Here is a 19,933-nt window from a genome sequence, read left to right as displayed (position 1 = left end):
AATAGCATGGTAGGGGTGGGGGATGGTAAAGTGCTGCTGGGAGCATGCAAGGACAAGATGGAGAGTAGGGCAGCTGATGCAGTCGGTAGGTTAGATGAAGATGAAGGAGGAGGAGGAGGAGGAGGAGGAGGAGGAAGAGGAGGAGAAGGAGAGAAGTAAAATGACTGGTTTGATTGCGTTGGTGGAATAGAGAGCTGTGTAGTGCTGGAATGGGAACAGGAAAGGGGCTAGATGGGTAAGGACAATGACTCTGAAGGTTGAGGTCAGGAGGGTTATGGAAACACAGGATATATCGCAGGGAGAGTTCTCACGTGCACAATTCAGAAAATCTGGTGTTGGTGGGAAGGACCCAAATGGCACAGGCTATGAAGCAGTCACTGAAATGAACAATGTCATGTTGGGTGGTCTGCTCAGCAGCAGGGCGGTGCAATCGTTTCTTGGCCACAGTTTGGCAGTGGCCACTCACATGGACAGACAGCTTGTTGGTTGTCATACCCACGTAGAATGCAGCACAGTGGTTGTAGCTTAGCTTGTAGTTCACATGACTGGTTTCACCAGCAGTCCTGCCTTTGATGGGATAGGTGATGTTTGTAAGTGGACTGGAGTAGGTGATGGTAGGAGGATGTATGGGACAGGTATTGCATTTATGTCTATTACAAGGATATGAGCAATGAGGCAAGATGTTGGAAGCAGGGGTTGTGTAGGAACGGATGACGATATTGTCTAGGTTCAGTGGATGGCAGAATATCACTGTGGGAAGAATGGGAAGGATAGTGGATAGGACATTTCTCATTTCAGAGGTAGTTGAAACCCTGGCAGTGCTGGGTGATACAAAAACACAAGGGGAATGCTCAATGCTCCACTGTGGCCAGATGGAGGGACTTTGGGAGGTGTTGGGTGACTGGGCACATGAGATCTGTTTTTGTACAAGATTGGGAGGGTAATTACAGTCTGTAAAGACCTCAGTGAGACACTAGGTACATTTTAAGAGGGACTGCTCATCACTACAGATGTGATGGCCACAGGTGGCTAGGCTGTACGGAATGGGTGCCTGCAGTCAAAGTGCAGGTATTGTTGGTGGTTGGTAGGTTTGATATGGACAGAGTCATTCAGCAACTGCAAACATCAAGTATTGTACTGGCATCTACAAAATTTGTGAGGGGAGGGAGGTAGGGAGGAAGGGGAGGGAGGGAAGTGAGTGTGTGTGTGTGTGTGTGTGTGTGTGTGGAGAGAGAGAGAGAGAGAGAGAGAGAGAGAGAGAGAGAGAGAGAGAGAGAGAGAGAGAGCTTTGTTGCTCATCACCTGCACATTTTCTTTTGAACTGAGACTACAACAGCCTCTGCTTCCTCAGCATTTCTTGAATCTCAATATTAAATCGTGGTGTCTCTTTTCTGTCCTTAATCCAATTACTAGGCACATAACTCTCCAGATCACGATTTACAATCTGCTTAAACTTTGTCCATAATTCCTCCCTGATTGCAATAAAGTGATATCTAGCATAAGTCTGTTGTAGATTTCCTGCACGCTACTGAGCAATGATAGCCGATACAGGGAGAGAGATGGTTGCCTCTACATAAATCACCAGTCTGCCACTGTCACAGATGGATGGATCGTGGTCTCTTCCTTATCATCGCATTTCAGGATGCCAGTATTTGTCAAACTTCAGCAGATGGACCAGGGCCTACCTAATTGCCAGGCCAGGAGTGCCATACTACACAGCTACATTACAACCATTATCACAGTTCAACACATGAAGAACAGTAGTGAACGGGACGGGACAGAGCACCTCCTAAATTGGTATGTGTGTCCAACACAAACACCGCGTCTACTCACTGGCATGGTACCGCGAGTGGCAAAGCCACTGTGGGTGTCACCTGCCATATCAGCAGCTAATAAGGACCACGTGTGTGGAATCAGCTACCCCGAGTGGACTGACAGCCACTTACGACATGATTCCTCAATGGACATCAACAGCCGATGTCAACAGTGAATCAAGACACCACTTGTAACTTGTGGATCTAATGAACTAATTCTGAATCTTCTTTCTGAGGAAAACTGGCACAGGGCGAAATGGGAGAGTGCCCGCAAACACAGAACCATCTCTATTCCCTCCGTACTGCCATCACTTTCAGTCTCTAATGAAGTAACATCACATTCCTCTTCGGGTTTCTGAGCTGCTAAATTAAATGTCAAACTCAGGATCACTACAGTAATACATTTTTGAAAGCACTACTAAACAACCACTATAGGAGTGAGCCTGAAAGTGAGCATTTTGTTACTGAGTAGCCAGTGCTGCACACAGTAAAGACGATATCTAGCGGCAACCACGATAACCAAAACATGACAACCAGGCTAAAAATGTAGTACCAGAAGCTCTCTATCAGCAGAACATGTAACTATCAGTGCTGAAATGAATATAAGTGGGAATTTTTTTTTTTTTTTTTTTTTTTGAAGGTCTTTTCTTAAGTTGTCCAAGTATATTTGGAATTTAACATTTGTGTCAAAATAATAAAAAATAGATAACTTGGGGCTTTATGTCAAACAGTTAAAGAAAAAGAGTGAGCAAATGGCTCAGCAGCTCGATAGTCAAACAGCTGATCCTTCAGAATCAGGCCGTTCGTGAGTGAAATTGATACTGGCTGCTCATGCTCCATCTGTAGATCTTGTAGCTGCTGGTCTTACTTCTATTTTTTCTGGCAAAACAGTGGAGGATGTCACTATTTTTATGCTGGATGGGTTACCCACAGCCAGCTTGTACAACTGAACTGAACAAACATCATTGCAGATGGCCCAATTGTGCATGTCAGGTGAGGCTAAGATGTACATCACATATCATGAGGTATTGAGTAATGTAACTACATTTACAGAGTTGGCAAATGGCTTCAAGAAAAGGTACAGAAAACAAAATAGTGCTTGTTTCTTTCAAGAAAAGTTAACTAATTTGAGACAAAGAAACATTTTCAGAGAGGATACACAAGTTGAACATCCAAACTTACGAGCTGACTTACAACCTGGACACTGACACAGTTTTATTAAGAGGGGCTAAGGACATGGCGTTACATGTGTTCCTGATGAGGATTTCTGCTCCAGAATTTTCTTGCATGCTCCAGAATGTTCTTGCAGAGTGAGAATGGAAAATCCACAAAACATAGCAGCATTGCTGCATGTAGCCATTTATCTGCAAGAGATAGATAGTGCTACTAAGCCTCAGAATGATCACAAAAGTTTGTGTCAAACAAAGACTTACTGCTGTAGAAGAAAGAGTAACTGAAAAATACAGTGTCACCAGCCACAATGTTTTAGTTGTCAATGGGTTGGTCATAAGGCACAGAAATGTAGATCAAAGAAAAAGGGTAACTATAATGGGAAAAGTCAAACAATGGAAAATTCAGGATGGAATGTAACAATATTATGAAATGGAAAGCTGCCACTCACCATATAGCAGAGATGCTGAGTCGTCGATAGGCACAACGTAAAGACTGTCACAAATACAGCTTTCGGCAGATAAGGCCTTCACCAAAAAAAGACGACACACACACACACACACACACACACACACACACACACACACACAAATGCAACTCACACACCAGCTGAACAGGATATAGGCCTGTAAGAATAAATTTCACAGAAGCAGGCTAGGACTTACTAGAACAAATAGAGTGAGGTATGATATGCTGAGAGAAGTAGCAAAATAGAAGCCTGTACAAAAGACCACAGAAAAGGCAAGATTAAGATGCTATGGGTGTGTTAAAACAATGGGATCTGGCAGCATAATGAGCTAGGCTCATGAAAAGATAATAGCAGGCAAGAGAACTAGAGGATGATTGGGAGTAAAAGGAAGTGTGATGAAGAGAGAGATCTGGGGCAGAGGGGAGAGAAAAACATGTTGGGAGGACAGCAAAAGATGGAAGGCTTACGTACTAAATAGACCTAGCTAGGGGCTGGAAAATGTAATATATGATGAAGATGATGATAAGTCTTGTTTCTCAAAGAAGCATGTTTTCCCAATAAGAGAGTACATTTAAGACTCAATTTTTGAAAGGTTTGCTTAATAAAATCTTAATAGTCTGAGTTTCTTACAATTATTGCAATTTTGGAAAGAAGTGTCTCCTGGCCTATACAATTTCAGAAGAAGGAAAACATGTCCTTCACATAATAGAAAATGATGATGATGATGATGATGACAGCACACATACCCAGTCCTGAGCAGAGAAAATCCCCGACCTGGTAGGAACTGAACCAGCGGACCTGTGATTGAGAGCCAGCAACGCTAACCACAAGACCACGAGCTGCCAACAAAAGCTGAACAGTTGACAGAAGTACCAGTGTGACTTGTTCCCAGCAAAACCTCAGTTATCCCAAGTGCAGATAATCAGGCTTCTGGATTATCCATGCACAGTTAGATGATTTTAAGAAAAACAAAGCTTGAAGTATTCTTTTACAATCAGAATGAATATTTTTGTTTGGGATACAAATTTCTGGGTGCAAAGACACAGCTGATAAAAACATCCACAAATACTTAAATAGTGACATCTATGAACCAGGATTTGACCAGTTACGTTATGCAGGTACAGTGAACACAGTATGTTCTGTAGAGAAAGAGAGCAAAGAGGGAGTGATCGAGAAACCTGTTATTGCACACACTGATGCACTGAAACTTACTGATCTGTTACTAGAGTATTCAGGAAAACATTCATCTGACTATACCAATGTTCTGACACTCCTGAAATTGAGACCACCACTAGGTAAAGAGTGAATGAAAAACAGAAGCAGATAAAACAGAATGATTGTTTCGTAAAAGTGAAAACAAAGCAAGTGATGCAAAATACAATGTTCTTTCACTTTAATTTTGTAAATTATAAGTAATGTGTAAGTAATGAAGTGGGCTTTAAAAATATATGTAGCATGTTTCTTCAAGTATAGGAAACTGGGAGAAAAAAATAAAAAACACAAGTTTTTTGGATTAGCAATGTTTTTCAGCAATCTGTGCAGTCTCAAATCCACATTAACCTCGACAGTCAGGAGTTTGTTGCATTAATTCTTATAATTATCAATGTAGTTTATGAAGTCATAATTTGCTGCTCATATAGTTGTGGGAATAGGTATCTCCCAAATGAAATGCATTGGATACTCTTTGGAATGTGTGAATGAGGCAGTATAACTGTCCTTTGATTGTGATGTTGCTCCAAGTTCCTTTCTGTTGATATTGTAATTTGCATACATAACTGATGACCCCGAGACAAAAATAGTTCACGAACAATAAGAAGAGTTGCATTTTGCATTATTTTTTCACAGTCATGGAAGATGTGGCAAAATTGCTGCTTGTGACTGGTGAGGGTATTGGAGTTCTGGAAGTTTCTATGCCAAGAAATGATGACAGCTCAGGTACAGCGAACACATTCATGCATTGTATGCCATCCGACAGCTGACTCATTAGAGTCATCCATGTTGCAGTTACAGTCAAGGTCTGCACCATTTTTGTCTGTGCAGTCTGAGATTTGGTTCATGATTTTAGAAAGAATTTTGCTCACCAAATCATGGAGAATCAGGAGAAATTTACATTGGCAGTCAGTTATTTAGACAGTGGAGGAACTGCCACAGTTACAGATATTATCCTGCAACCTCCACATCAATGGATCTACCGTGTTCTCAAGACAGTGTCAATCATTCATTGCACCACATCATCCAAACAAAAGTTTAAGCGGTCCTGTATCACAAGTGAAGAGATGACAGAATACTATTGGAATTCTGGAGACACTTATAGGCTTTGATGGAAATTAGAGTCGTCTGCGAAGACTTGCTACTCCTGATGACAGCAGCTCCCTCCACAGGTGCAGTTAACATTGATAGCGCATGAGGGGCAGCCCTCAGATAAAGTGCTGCAGGTAGCTGGTCATGCACAGAGCAAGTCAGATTCGACAGTTTTAGTGGCTGTAGCACCAGTGAATACTGACGCTGCACGTTAACAGTCAGGCATCAGAAGAACACAATGTGCGACAGTGTAACTCAACAGACACCGAGAAGGACTGGAGCTCATTAAGATTTAGAAACCATGCTAGAAAAGGTATCTGACCAAATGCAGCCACCAGAGCTCTGGATGGATCAGACAGACGGCTGTGGGCATGAAGTTCTGCTAATACACCAGCTCAGGACAGCACCAGAGTTCAAAACATCATATTCACCATCTGTTGGTATCACAGATGGTTTGCTCCATGGGCTACAAAATGCAAAACGCTGTGCAATCACCCAAAGGGCAAGAGTGGTCTGCAACAGATGCCATGGACCTCGGTACCTCCAAATGTCACGAACAGCATACGAAACACAGACTAGCAGTAGTTCCCAGAACATAGTGCAATATTAATATACCCATGAAGATTGCAGTATGAAAAGTCCTCACAAGTCAATTGGGTGTTCAACAGAAATGTGTGGGAACATCACAGTGATTGCACATTGTCGACAGAGAATCTGGTTTAGCATTTCTGGTGGACACTGTTTTGGAAGTCAGTACTCCGCCAAATTTGCACACACGGACATGCCAGCATCAGAGCCACTGCAGCTGCTAGCCATAAGTAATCCTAGTATTGGGGCAATGGGCTGCAAGGAGCTGGTAACTGGTATTGGTCTTGCTACTCATTTCAAGTGTACATTTGTAGTGGCAGACATTTACCCGCTTACCTTGAGAGCATATTTCCTTGCACACTTTCCACTATCGGTGGAGTTGTCTAAGGACTGACTGGTAAGTGGATCCAGCAGCAGCAAAGTCAGTGAGCTTTTAAACAGTTCGTTAGATGGTAGGATATGTCTGGTCAGCAATATACATCAAAAGCATGTACCCCAAGACCTTACACTGCATACATACAATCCCAGGGCTGCCGGTTGCGCGGTGCATTTGTAGAACTGTGCCAGGTTACATATTGGAAATTAAAAGAGCTTTTGAAGAGATGCTGCATTACAGTATCATACAGTTTTCGAACAGTGCCTGGGCCTATCCACTACATTTGGTCAGGAAAAAGAAGGTACATGGCAACTTTGCAGAGATAACCAAGTATTAAACGCCAGGACCATCACACACAAATATCCTATTCCACATATTAAAGAATTCACATATGCTTTGGCTGGTGCAACTGTTTTTACAGTCCTGGATTGCCACAAGGCCTATAACCTTCCTGCAGCACCTTTGGATGTTCCCAAGACAGCAATGACCACAGCTTTCGGTCTGCTCAAGTTCTTGTGCATGCCTTTTGGACTTAGAAATGTGGTTCAGACCTGGAAAAAGTTCATCAATGAAGTACTTGTGGGATTGCAATTTTGTTTTATGTATCTTGACAAAATTCTGATATACTCTACTGATGCACAATCACATCTCGGGCATGCGGCTGAGGTATGGCAAAGGCTACAAGACTACAGTGTGGTAGTGAATGAAGATAAATGCATGATAGGTAAAAGTGAAGTGACATTTCTCGGTTGCAGAGTTTCACGTGATGGAATCAGCCCATTGCTGGAAAAGTTGGCTTTGTTGCGAGAGCTGCCACACCTGGGGAATTACCAACAACTACAATGTTTGTTAGCCACAGTGAGTTTTTATTCCTGCCATTTATAAGCAACAGTGGCTATTCAGTCACCTCTTAAAGTGACTCTTGCTGGTCACTACACTAAACGGGAAGTGTCTGTTCTGCAAAGCAAGGATGGCCTCATCCATCTCCAGTCTTGAGCAAGCGGCATCACTTGCCCACCCAGTACCATCCGCACCATTAGCTGTGGCTACACCAGAAAGTAGACTGTCTTTAGCAGCCATCAGTTTCTCCCCCCACCCCTCCAACAAGTGAGGTCATGATTTACACATACCACAAGCCAATTGTACCTGCATTTCAGAATGCAAGTGATAAGTGCTCCCCTTGACAATTCAGATATGTTAATTTTGTTAGCCAGTTTGTGACATATATTCAGCATATTCAAAGTGCTGAAAATGTAGTGCATATGGTGTGGTTGTGATCCTGAAGTACAATGACCTTCCCTGGTCACAAATGGCAGATCATCAGCTGCAAGACTTACAGATGGGTCAGTCTTCAAGTCCACAATTCCAGCAGAATGAGGTACCAGGTTATGGTAAAAGGTATGGTGTGACATTTCTCGGTAGGTGCCAAGGGCCTGCACTGCACCCCGACTTCGCAAGATAGTTTTCAACAGTGTGCGCAATCAGGCACACCCAGGGGCGAAAACCATTGTTAACGAGGTTGGGCATTTTTCAGGTCTACCGGTAAGATCTGGACATATAAACCTTGATATCATGGGTCTCCCATTAACCTCTGATGGTTACAGATACTTTCGACTTTCATTGATAGATGCACAAGATGGACAGAGGCTGTACCACTACCAGACATATCAGCTGAGATGGTTGCAAAGGCATTTGTCACACACTGGTTGGTGCATTTTACTGTCCACTTCACATTAAAGACAGACCAGGGCAGGCAGTTTGAATCCACTATGTTCAGCAAGCTGGTCAAACTGTGCAGATTCCAGTACCACCACATAGCTAATTACCACTCAGACAGCAACGGTTTGGTATTGTATGTTGAAAGCAGCCCTTGTGTACAACCAATAAAGTTGGACCGAAGCACTCCCTGTTGTACTGTTGGAGGTATGGACAGCTTAAAGGCTGATATCTGTGCCTCAGTAGCTGACATGGTAAAGGGAGAGCTATTAAGAATCCCAAAAGAACTTCACACCTCTACACCCCAACCAAATGGATTTACCCTTGTTTGCACAGAGGATTTGGGATCATGTGCAAAGATGACACAAGCACCGCCTGCACATCACGGCTCACACCTCGTTTTCTTGTATAAGGCGCTAATAGATTGTTCACATGTTATGCTCAATTCTCTGAGGATGCCTCTTCAGCTGCCATATATGGGACCCTACCAAATAAACACAAACTTGCAATTCTGCAGCACAGGAAATTCAGCAAAGCATCAGCAGAAAGACTGAGACCAGTGTGAGTAATTCCAGCTTCAGGCGAAGAGTTGAACAACATGGTGAGGGGGTGGGCGGATCCTAGTCTTGAGCACTCACGCCACTTGCCAACTTATCTCAGCTGAAGATGGTTTGCACAAGAACTGAATGAGTTGTCAAGTTCAAGTACCCTATGTTCCCAGTGCTTCGCACTTTAGGGGAAGGGCTGTTTGGGAATAGGTATCTTCCCAACACAAGTGCAGTAGGTACTCTTTGGAATGTGTGAATGGTGAACTGTAATTGTTCTTTGATTGTGTTGTAATTCGAAGTTCCTTTTTGCTGATAATAAACTCAAGATTCCTTCTATGTGGGTATTGTAATTTGCCTACATGCTTTACTGAAGTGACCTCTTGTTGTTGCTTCCACCAGTAAAATTGACCTCATTCCACATTAGTTAAGGCTCCCTCTCCTTCATGATGAGATTTTACCAAATGTGATGAGTGGGTAGGTGAAAGAATGAATGGCTATAGAAGGAATAACTGACTAACATATAACTTTTCTAGAATAACAAGTTAGGTTATGATATATTTCAATGAGGGTGTATATGTGGACGAAGAAAAAAATTTTCCCGGATTTCCCATGAAAATACACTTTTCCATGGTAAGTAACTGTATACTTTTCCTCGGAACTGTACAACTTATCAATCCTTTAAATGGTTGTGCTTTTATACACCGGCATAGAATTTCCTAGCACTTTAGAAAACGAAACTCAGAGGAAAAAACACGTTTTGGAAGGATGTATTGTGTGCAGCAACATGTACACTGCATATTTTCGTATTGCACAAAAGCATAAATTCGAATTCCACCAAACACCGCATGTTAGTTTCCGAAGGATTGAAATAGAGACTGTGATGTGCTTTTGTAAGCCTCTCATAGCTCATGTCAAGAGATCTTGCCAGCCAATGACAAGAGGATATTCAGAGCATAGGATAGGTGATATAGTCAGCCAATAACAGCATCACTGTTAAGTAGCGCGAACACATAAATAGGAAAAGGTAATGGTTTAAATTAATATACATAGTGTTGCTACAAGAAAAAAAAGCTTTTACTTATAATATTGGCCTCTAAGATTAATAAGCTGCAAGAGAAGCTAAGCTTTCACACATAATGTTGATCTTTTTTGCGCGTGTTACACTTTAAGATACATCACACAAATGTGCCAGTAAAATTTTTAACGACATAAATTTCTGATCTTCTGAGCTAAATGGTCGTCCTCAAATATTTGATTTTTGAATGGGAGTCAAACGTTTTGCGATTTAAGAAATTCATCGGACATTCACGTGCAGAGTTCATCTTGCGTAAAAGGAAATTTTGTTTGAAAGTAACGCTTTTCAAACAACCATTCGGAATATTTTCCTCCGACCTGTTAGAAATAGATTCATTTCAGCAGTTGCCAGAGAGCGCCAGATAAGAGGCGACGCCGCGCTTGTGCAGCTACTATGACCCAGGAAGCCCGTACATTCGTACGTACAAAACATTAAGATCTTACATTGTGTCATAAAAAACAAGACATTAGACAAAACTCCAGGACCATGGGAATTTTGTGAGCCATACTAAAATCCATAATTCGGCTTAAAGTGCACATTCTTATGTCCAGATTCAGATGTACATTTTCTTGGAGTCATTAAACACATCGTTTCAAATAAATTGACTGCCTCAGCAGAAAATATTAATAAAAGTCAAATTTCTTTCTTAAACCGAAAACAATAACTTCATTGTTCTGCAAGGCGATTAACACTTGACTGTCAGAAAGGTGGCAACAAAATAAAATCTGAAATTAATAACATATTTCAGCCTTCCGTAAGTATGTGAATGTATTTTAATTCACTTGATAGCTCCCGGCCACAGAAATCCGTTTTGTTTTCGTTTGACGTGAGAGCAATAAACGAAGAGGAAACAGCAAAATCACTTAACGTAAACACGGAGACTACCGGCTCCCGACTACAACTCAAGACTGCTGTGTGCATCAGGGCCGCATCCACGATATATCCAAACTGGGGCAATATTAGATAGTGGCGCTACCCCACCCTTGAGAGTTTGAGGTAGCACGCCAAAAATTTAAAAAATCAACTTTTCAAAAATACCTTCATTTTGTAGTGCACATCTTTCTGAAGAGGGAACGTAAGACATGTTATTTGGTCTCAAGTGTCCCAAAGTGCAGTGCAGTGCCTCTTCACACAGCATTCTTCCATCGCATGTCTCTGTATTTCGCTCTGTGGAACTGAAACGTGTCATATTTTGTACAGAGGCCATCAAACTATATTCGCGCCAGGGGAAATAAAATGTCCTGTGGTGCCTCTCCTGCTTGCAGTTGGCCGGTTTGACATCCTGCCCCTCTTAAAAAGAATCTCACAATTGGTACTGGATGGGATTATTTGAAACCGGCAGAACAATCTTCAGTCTTTACTGCCTATTAGCTAGTAACTTGCTGTTCTGTGTGACATAAAATTAAATATAGGATACATAAAACGAGTAAAGACAAGAGACAAGCAAGACAGTACACATTTCTTCAATCCTTAAGTCCTAGCTTTTTTTTATATGTAATCTTGCCACCGCTTTATGTGGCGTACTTTCTTTTCTGGGAAAGACTATTACCTCATCAAAGTTCGTCGTTTTGCTACATGAAAAAATGAAATGTCATTGTCTAGTACTAGAAAAGCTGTTAACACAAATTGTATCCAAGACTGGTGTGGTTCCTCGATCTCGTTACGTGTATTTTGTCACTGTCTGCTAGATAAAACGAAAGAGGCCTGCCTAATATTGCAGGAATTGTTACACACACCAAATAAACGAGACTGTTCTGACACAAATTGTCATTTTTAAAACACGACGGAATATAATTCACGAAGTACCAATATCAAATGCCTATTAGGTCTACTAAAAGCAAAAAGTTTTATGTTAGGAAATAGTTCCACATATCACTCATATTCTCTAGCTTCTGAAGTTTGAGATCGAAAAGTAGGAGTACGAAATTTTTATATAAATTTGGAATGGTCATATTCTTCCGTAATTTGTGAGAGCCCATTTCATCTCCTTCCTCATTCTAACAAACAATCTTGTCATCACTAATTCTGTAACTATTCCTGCCAGTGTCAAAACTTATTCTCTGGTTAACTTCACTAACCCTGCCACAATCACCGCTTTAGTTATCCCTAATTTATTCTCCGGTTAGGCGTTATAACGTGTTCGTACAACGCGTTTTCCGCGCTACTCCCAGAATAGAACTTTTAGTGGCTGCTAGCCGGGGACTGTATTACTGGCCCTTAGTAGTGTAGTGGTCTGGCCAAAGATTTTCAGTCAAAATTTCACTTTCTTGGATACACGGAGAAGACAATAAGTAATCTTTGTTGCCAGTTATTCCTGTTAGTCGTTTATTTCCACTCTGGTAGTCTGAAGCTATGGAATTCGCTAGATAATTTACAAACCTAGTCAATCGCATAAAAAGCGATTGGCATTCACCCATTCGACTTCATTCCGCTCAGACCGTATAGACCCATCCCCTTTCGTCTGCAGGAAAGTTTACTTCTAGATGTGACGGGGATTCCCCTGCAGACACATCACGTACACTATGCACGGGTTCAAAAATCAACTTATGATTCATTCAGAAATCAACTTAGAATTTGTTCAAAAATCAACAAGGATGCGTTCAAAATCATATGAGTAATTGATAGACCAAATTACGCTGGATGCCAGGGACAGATATCCCGGCCCCTAGTTCCGGTCATGTTGCGCATACGTTAATCTGGGAGCTTAGGCGCATCAGTGGAATTTTTCTGGATAGCACCTGGCTGCTTGCTGCTATTGCTTGTACAGCTAACTGCCACACTTGTGTAGCCAGAAGCGGGAGAAGTTACTACTCATACGCGACTCAATTGCACATGCGCATAAGCTCACTCGCAACCGCTCAAACAAATCTAATGTAAACAGTCGCGACGTCACGCTCATAAGAGGCAATTTGTTGTTAAGTTACATTGCATAACTTCCTGAAGCCTTTGACACATTTTGCTGTCGGCAGACGCTTGTATGAGCACTGTGTTTTGTTGTTCTATTGGTGCATTTCCTTTGCAACTTCAGTTTTATTTTCGTTTTTTTCTCTCGTTCGTTTTTTATTGCTGCAGTATTATTGTGCAGTACCGAGTTACAGTAATATTCTTTGTTAGAGTATTAGTTTTTGCCAGTCAAAGTTACGACAATTTAACTGAAAACTAAAACAATGAAAAATTCCCGGAATTCTAAAAAAATCCGGGGTTTTCCCGGTTTTCTCCCGGATGAAAAAAATTCCCGGGTTTTTCCTGGATCTCCCGGTTGTCCCGGGTTGTATACACCCTGTCAATTAAAAATTAGACTTCCCAGAAATTTCTTGGCAGGCTTTTGTAGATCCAAATGTGTGCCAAAACTTCATAGAATATAACCAATATTTGTAGCAGTATAAGGATATCCAGACAACAGTTCATCTCCAGCAAAAAAAATCATAATGCATTTACTTCACGATTTACTCCAGGAACTTGGCTGTGCTGTCCCCATTTTTCAATACAAACAAAAAAGAAAAAAAATCAATTTATAGCAAACACATCCATAAAGCATGTCTGTAGTACTTAGACCATTCACAGGAAATGTTAACTGATGTGAATATGTACCACTTTACTGCAGTATCTGAACTAATATGAGCACCACTAACAGCTGTAGAGATTATCTCATTCTGAAGTGCCCTTATTCATCCCATTTATTACTTATTCAATCATTTAGTCAATTACTTGCATGTTCCATGGATTATACTTGTAACAATGTGTTATGATGTGGAACACATCAGTAGCTACACAAATTTTATAAATGTTGTTTATGAATTAGTCTATGCAACAGAAAGAGCTGTCAAGCACCAATGATTTCAATTTGTTTTTTAAACAGTTTTTTTTGTTATTCAGTACTTTAAAGTAATAAGTGAGGTGGCTGATATTTTAATTACAGCATACTTTTCTCCTTTTTATGTAGGGTAATGTCAAGGTCAAGTTCTGGGTAATAATTTTTGTTATTAGTGTCATGTTCTGAATGCTGCTATCATTTTCAAATTGTGACTGGTTCTTTCCAGGAGTGTGGCTCAATAATTAAGTGTCATACTATATGGAGCTAAAGGAATGGGGCTCGGTCCCCGGGGAATCCTAGGATTTTTGTATGTCGCCTATCATTTGTTTAACACCTGGTAATGCCTGTTAATGTGAAAAATGCAGAGTTGTGCCACACTTCAAAGTCCACATTAAACTGAATGTCCCCCACTACAAGAGGTACTGTAAGTCACTTCAATTCTAAGGCCGAAGGAAGGCAATGGCATGCTACCTCCAATAGGACAAGCTCATGGTTGAAATTCTATTATGAAAAGAATAGTTGCTACTCGTCATATAGTGCTGAGTCACAGATAAGTACAACAAAATGAGCTTTAAGCCTACTCCAACATGGCCCTTGATGGGAAACACACATGCGCGCCCATGGACAAACACACACACACACACACACACACACACACACACACACACACACACACACACAAAACCACAGCCTCTGACAGCTGAAGCCAGACTACGTGCAGCAGAACATGATGGGAGTGGTAACCGAGGGGGGGGGGGGGGGGAGGGGTTAACAGGGTGGCTGGGGTGCTGAGGGGAAGGGATAGCAGGGTAGGGATGGGGGTGGAAAAGTATTGCTAGTGGGAGCATGCAGGGATGAGATGGAGAGAGGGTAGGGCAGCTAGGTGTAGGCGGGACGTTACACGGCGAGAAAACCAAGTGTACTTCAAAATTTTACCCTTTTAATAATGGTTTGTTTTACGATCAACATACCTTATTGAAATGCCCTCACCCTGTCTTTCTAATGTACTTCTTGTCTTTCCTAAAAACTCAGTAATGGAAAAGTTATCTGTATTCAAAATCATTCATTTCTAAAATGTTTGAGTTATAAAATGCATCCTTATAAATTTTTAGTTTTATTGTCTTGTAGCTCTAAATTTTCAGATTCCTAAAATGTATAACTTTCCTATAATAACAAGTTAGGTTGCGATACATTTTAATTAGAAAATTAGGTTTCCAGAAAATTCTTGGCGGGCTTTTGCAGATCCCCATGTGTGCCAAAATTTCCATAGAACAGAACCAATATTTGTAGCAGTTTAAGGATATCCACACAACAGTCAATTAAAACAGTGTAACTGTCTAGGGTGTAGCAGTGTTATATTTTAACATTTTGTAATTTCTATCCTGCACAGGTCTTTAAACACACTCATGCACAAAGCAATGTCCAGTTCCCACCTAGTGTTCAAAGTGCGTAATTACTAACTTATAGTCAGTCAGTTCTCGTTCAACAATCATTGAGTACAGTCAATACACAAGTTCGTGATTAATAGTTGGTCAGTAAAGTACCTATGTCAGTGAGCCACTAATTTAACTATGAATGGCCTCTTTTTAAATTTTATTAGACTACTTGCAACCTACGTAGCTTAATAACTTAAATACAATTCATTGCAAGCATGCTGATCATGAATCTCTTTAAGAACACTAAAAATGAATTTAGCAAAAATCAATATTATGAGAAGGAAGGGCAACTGAAACCACAGTGCGAGCAGCAGCACCAGTGCATGATAGGAGTGGCGACGGGGTGGTGGTAAGAAGGAGCCTGGGGCAGGAGCAGGAGGGATAGTATGGTGAGGGTGGCAGATAGTGAAGTGCTGCAGTTTTTTTTTTTTTTTTTTTTTTTTTTTTTTTTTTTTTTTTTATGGTTTTAGGGCGCACAACTACAATGGTCATTAGCGCCCTGACTAATTTAGGAATGTACCGCGAGGCACAAGGTTAAAACAGCAACTAAAAGGGACAACACTATAAAAGGCGTATTAACAGGCATAGGATTAAAAAACTACAGCATAATCAAACGTCCTTAGACAGGTGGTCAAGTTGATAAAACGAAGAACGCGAGCAGCAGCTCCTGGGTCATCCGCTAAAATGGCATCCAGAGTACATGGCAGGCCAAGATCAAGACGCAGCGTAGTAAAATCCGGACAGGACGTTAAAATGTGGCAGACCCCCGGTTCAGTATACCACTCCCGTTTTGTCGAATTAATATGACCTTCATTTATACAGATGGCTCTAAGACCAATGACGGGGTTGGGTGTTCTTTTATTGTTGGGGCACAAAGTTTCAAATACCGGCTACATGGCCAATGTTCGGTCTTCACAGCTGAGCTCTTTGCCCTCTACCAGGCTGTTCTTTATGTCTGCCGCCACCGACATTCTTCTTATGTCATCTGCTCCGATTCTCTGAGCGCCATCCAGAGCCTCAGTGATCCATATCCTGTTCACCCTTTCGTGCACCGGATCCAACGCTCTCTTCAGCAGCTGGTGGACGACGGGTCTCAAGTTAGCTTTATGTGGGTTCCTGGCCATGTCGGTATCCCTGGGAACGAAGCTGCAGATGCCGCGGCCAAGGCTGCAGTCCTCTAGCCTCGGACGGCTTCTTGTTGTGTCCCTTCATCAGATTGTAGCACGGTCATTTGTCGGCGCATTTTATCGCTGTGGCATGCCGATTGGGCTGCACTTGGGGACAACAAGCTTCGGGCCTTGAAACCTCTTCCCGCAGCTTGGACGTCCTCCTCACGTCCATCTCAGCGGGAGGAGGTTGTTTTGGCCCGGCTACGAATTGGACACTGCCAGTTCAGCCATCGCCATCTGCTGACGGCAGCGCCGGCGCCGTTCTGTCCATGTGGGCAAGCAGAGCGAGCGGAGGTCAAGATGAATGCGAACCTGAGCCTGGAGCCAAGGTGGCGTGTGACTCTCGCCCCACTCTAAAGGTTGCAGGGAGTGAAAAATCAAGGTGTTGAAGGAGGCGACAAAAGCGAACTCCAGGGGGTAGCAGGGTAGAGACATACAACCCGTATTGATGGTCGAGAGTCGTCAAAAAAGGAACGATACAATGGGTTGTCTGGCATTGACAGAAGCCGACAGGCATAACGACAAAGCAGTATATCGCACCGGTAGGTGAGTGGCAATTCACCAGCTTCAGCATGAAGACTCTCGACGGGACTCGTACAAAACGCTCCGATCGCAAGCCGTAAACCCCGATGTTGTATGGAGTTGAGGTGACGTAAGATGGACGGCTGTGCAGAGGAGTATACAAAGCACCCATAATCCAGCTTGGAGCTAAGTTTCCTGTCAAATGTAAGACCTAAAAATTTTATTGTCTCCACGAATGGGAGAGCAACGGGGCCGAGTCGTAAGGACAGTGGGAGAAACTCTTTGTAGTGCCAGAAGTTAATACAGACCGTTTTCTTGGCAGAAAAACGGTAACCATTGGCGACATTCCAGGAGTAAAGACGGTCAAGAGAACGCTAAAGACAGCGCTCCAGGAAACATGTACGCTGCGCGCTGCAATAGATGGTAAAATCGTCCACGAAAAGGGAGCCTGATACATCATCTGGGAGGCAATCCATTATTGGATTGATCGCTATGGCGAAGAGAGCGACGCTCAAAACGGAGCCCTGTGGCACCCCATTTTCCTGGCAAAGGTGTCTGACAGGACAGAACCCACACATACCCTGAACTGTCGATCCATTAAAAAGGAACGAATAAAAAGAGGGAGGCGACCGCGAAAGCCCCATGTATGCATGGTGCGGAGAATGCCCGCCCTCCAACAGGTGTTGTAAGCCTTCTCCAAATCAAAGAACACAACCGCGGTCGGGCGCTTCCGCAAGAAGTTATTCATAATGAAGGTCGACAAGGTAACCAGATGGTCAACAGCAGAGCGGCGCCTACGAAATCCACATTGTACATTGGTAAGTAGGCGTCGAGATTCGAGCAGCCATACCAAACGAGAGTTAACCATTCGCTCCAGCACCTTACAGACACAGCTGGTAAGCTGATTTCTGCAATAGAAGGTGGTGTAACAGATAGTGCATCTGACTGGAGATAAAGAGGTCTCATGTTCGAATCCTGCAAGGGTCATATATTTTTAAAATGTTTTACATGAAATACAAAAATAGTGTAAACAAGAACAGAGTGTAACAGTTGTTTTGATTGTGGGATGTATTATATATAGCTTCACATCAGTCTTAGAGAAATGGACAACAGAGAATAAAAGCATTTACTTTCTGAACAAACAATTCACTTTTTTGGAAAACATTGCTGGTAGTGAAGATATAACCATATGTCCACAGTACAATGAGGTGTAGGATGATGAGGCTATACGGAGAGATATAAACCGTGCACAACATGCCAGTGACACAAACGTAAGGGCTGCGATGTTTGTGAGTGTAAACTAACGTTAGCGCCTTCATTTTTATGTACGATGATGAAGCTGCAAAAGTTTAAACAATAACGATCCTAGCTGGACTGTATGAACATAAAAACATTGTTTCTAATCAAGTAAAAAGTATGTGGTCATGTTAACTAGAAAATATCTTGTAGAACATGACATGTGTAAACAGTGACTGCAAATTTAAGTGCATATAGGCACCAAGGAAAGCACAATAATATTCTATTTCTGATTGGTGTGGTGAAGTTTTGTAATTGTGATTTGGTTTTCTTTTGAGAGGACTGTCAAGCTGTTTTACAAAAAAGTTAAAGAATTTCTTTCAGGTTAGATTTGAACCGGCGATCTGTGGAACTGTTTTACAGAAGTTGATGGTCTACCATTCTAACAACTGAGCTACCAAGTAATTGAGGTGTAGCCGAGTAAAATGACAAGTTTCACTAGGTGTTATAATTTTGCTGAATGTAACAGTGGGAGAGCATATCTCGGAGGCAAGTTAATGTTAACCTCACAGTACAATACATTTTTAATTAAGTTATTCAGCTTGAGCATTGATGTAGTCAGTCACCATAGAGCACAGATACTGAGTCACAGATAGACACAACAAAAAGACTGTCACAAAATGTGCTTTCAGCCAACAAGGCCTTTGTCAAAAACACACACACACACACACACACACACACACACACACACACGTGACTACAGTCTCTGGCAGCTGAAGCCAGACTATGAGCAGCAGCGGATGATGGATGATGGGAGAGGCAACAGAGTGTGGGTAAGGAGGAGGACAGGGTGGTGAGGGGCAGGGCTAGCACGGTAGGGGTGAGGGATGGTGAAGTGCTGCTAGTGGGAGCGTGCAGGGACGAAGTGGAGAGAGGGCAGGGCAGCTAGGTGCAGTCAGGAGGTTGGACAGAGGCCTTTCCACCCCTTCTGCAGTGGTATTCCACCGTCCATTGATCCTACACAACATCCTCACCCATTCCTAAACAATTACTGCTCTCAACCTCTTGCCTCATATTCCTGTAATAGACCTAGATGCAAGACCTGTCCCATACATCCTCTCACCACCACCACCTACTCCAGTCCACATACAAAAGTCACCTATCCCATCAAAGGCAGGGCTACCTGTGAAACCAGTCATGTGATCTACACACTAAGCTGCAACCACTGCCCTGCATTCTACATGGGTATGACAACCAACAAGTGTCTGTCAACATGTGAATGGCCACCGACAAACTGTGGCCAAGAAACAACTACACCACCCTGCTGCTGAGCACATCACCCAACATGACATTGTTCATTTCAGTGACTGCTTCATAGCCTCTGCCATCTGTATCCTTCCCACCAATACCAGCTTTTCTGAACTGCACAGGTGGGAACTCTCCCTGCAATATATTCTACATTCCCTTCCCCTTCTGGCCTCAACCTTTGTTGGCCATTGTCCTCAGCCATTTAGCCCCTTCCATGTTCCCATTCCAGCACTACACGGCCCTCTATTCCAGCAATATACACAATAATTTTACTTCTCTACTTTTCCGCTACCTCTCCCTCGCCGTCCATCTAACCTTCCGACTGCTCTTAGCTGCCCCACCCTCTCTCCACCACATCCCTGCATGCTCTCACTAGCAACACTTCACCATC

At 42.4% G+C, this 19,933-nt stretch overlaps 1 protein-coding gene across 1 annotated transcript in view; it reads right to left on the bottom strand.

Annotated features, from left to right (window-relative positions):
* Window positions 1–19,933, bottom strand: part of LOC126279015 (glycosylphosphatidylinositol anchor attachment 1 protein) — a 74,088-nt gene that overhangs the window by 27,537 nt on the left and 26,618 nt on the right. The window lies entirely within an intron of this gene.

The sequence above is a fragment of the Schistocerca gregaria genome, chromosome 6 (genome assembly GCF_023897955.1).
Source record: "Schistocerca gregaria isolate iqSchGreg1 chromosome 6, iqSchGreg1.2, whole genome shotgun sequence".
Taxonomy (NCBI): domain Eukaryota; kingdom Metazoa; phylum Arthropoda; class Insecta; order Orthoptera; family Acrididae; genus Schistocerca; species Schistocerca gregaria.
The sequence above is the reverse complement of the archived record's forward strand: the minus strand, read 5'-3'. Positions and strand labels throughout refer to the sequence as shown.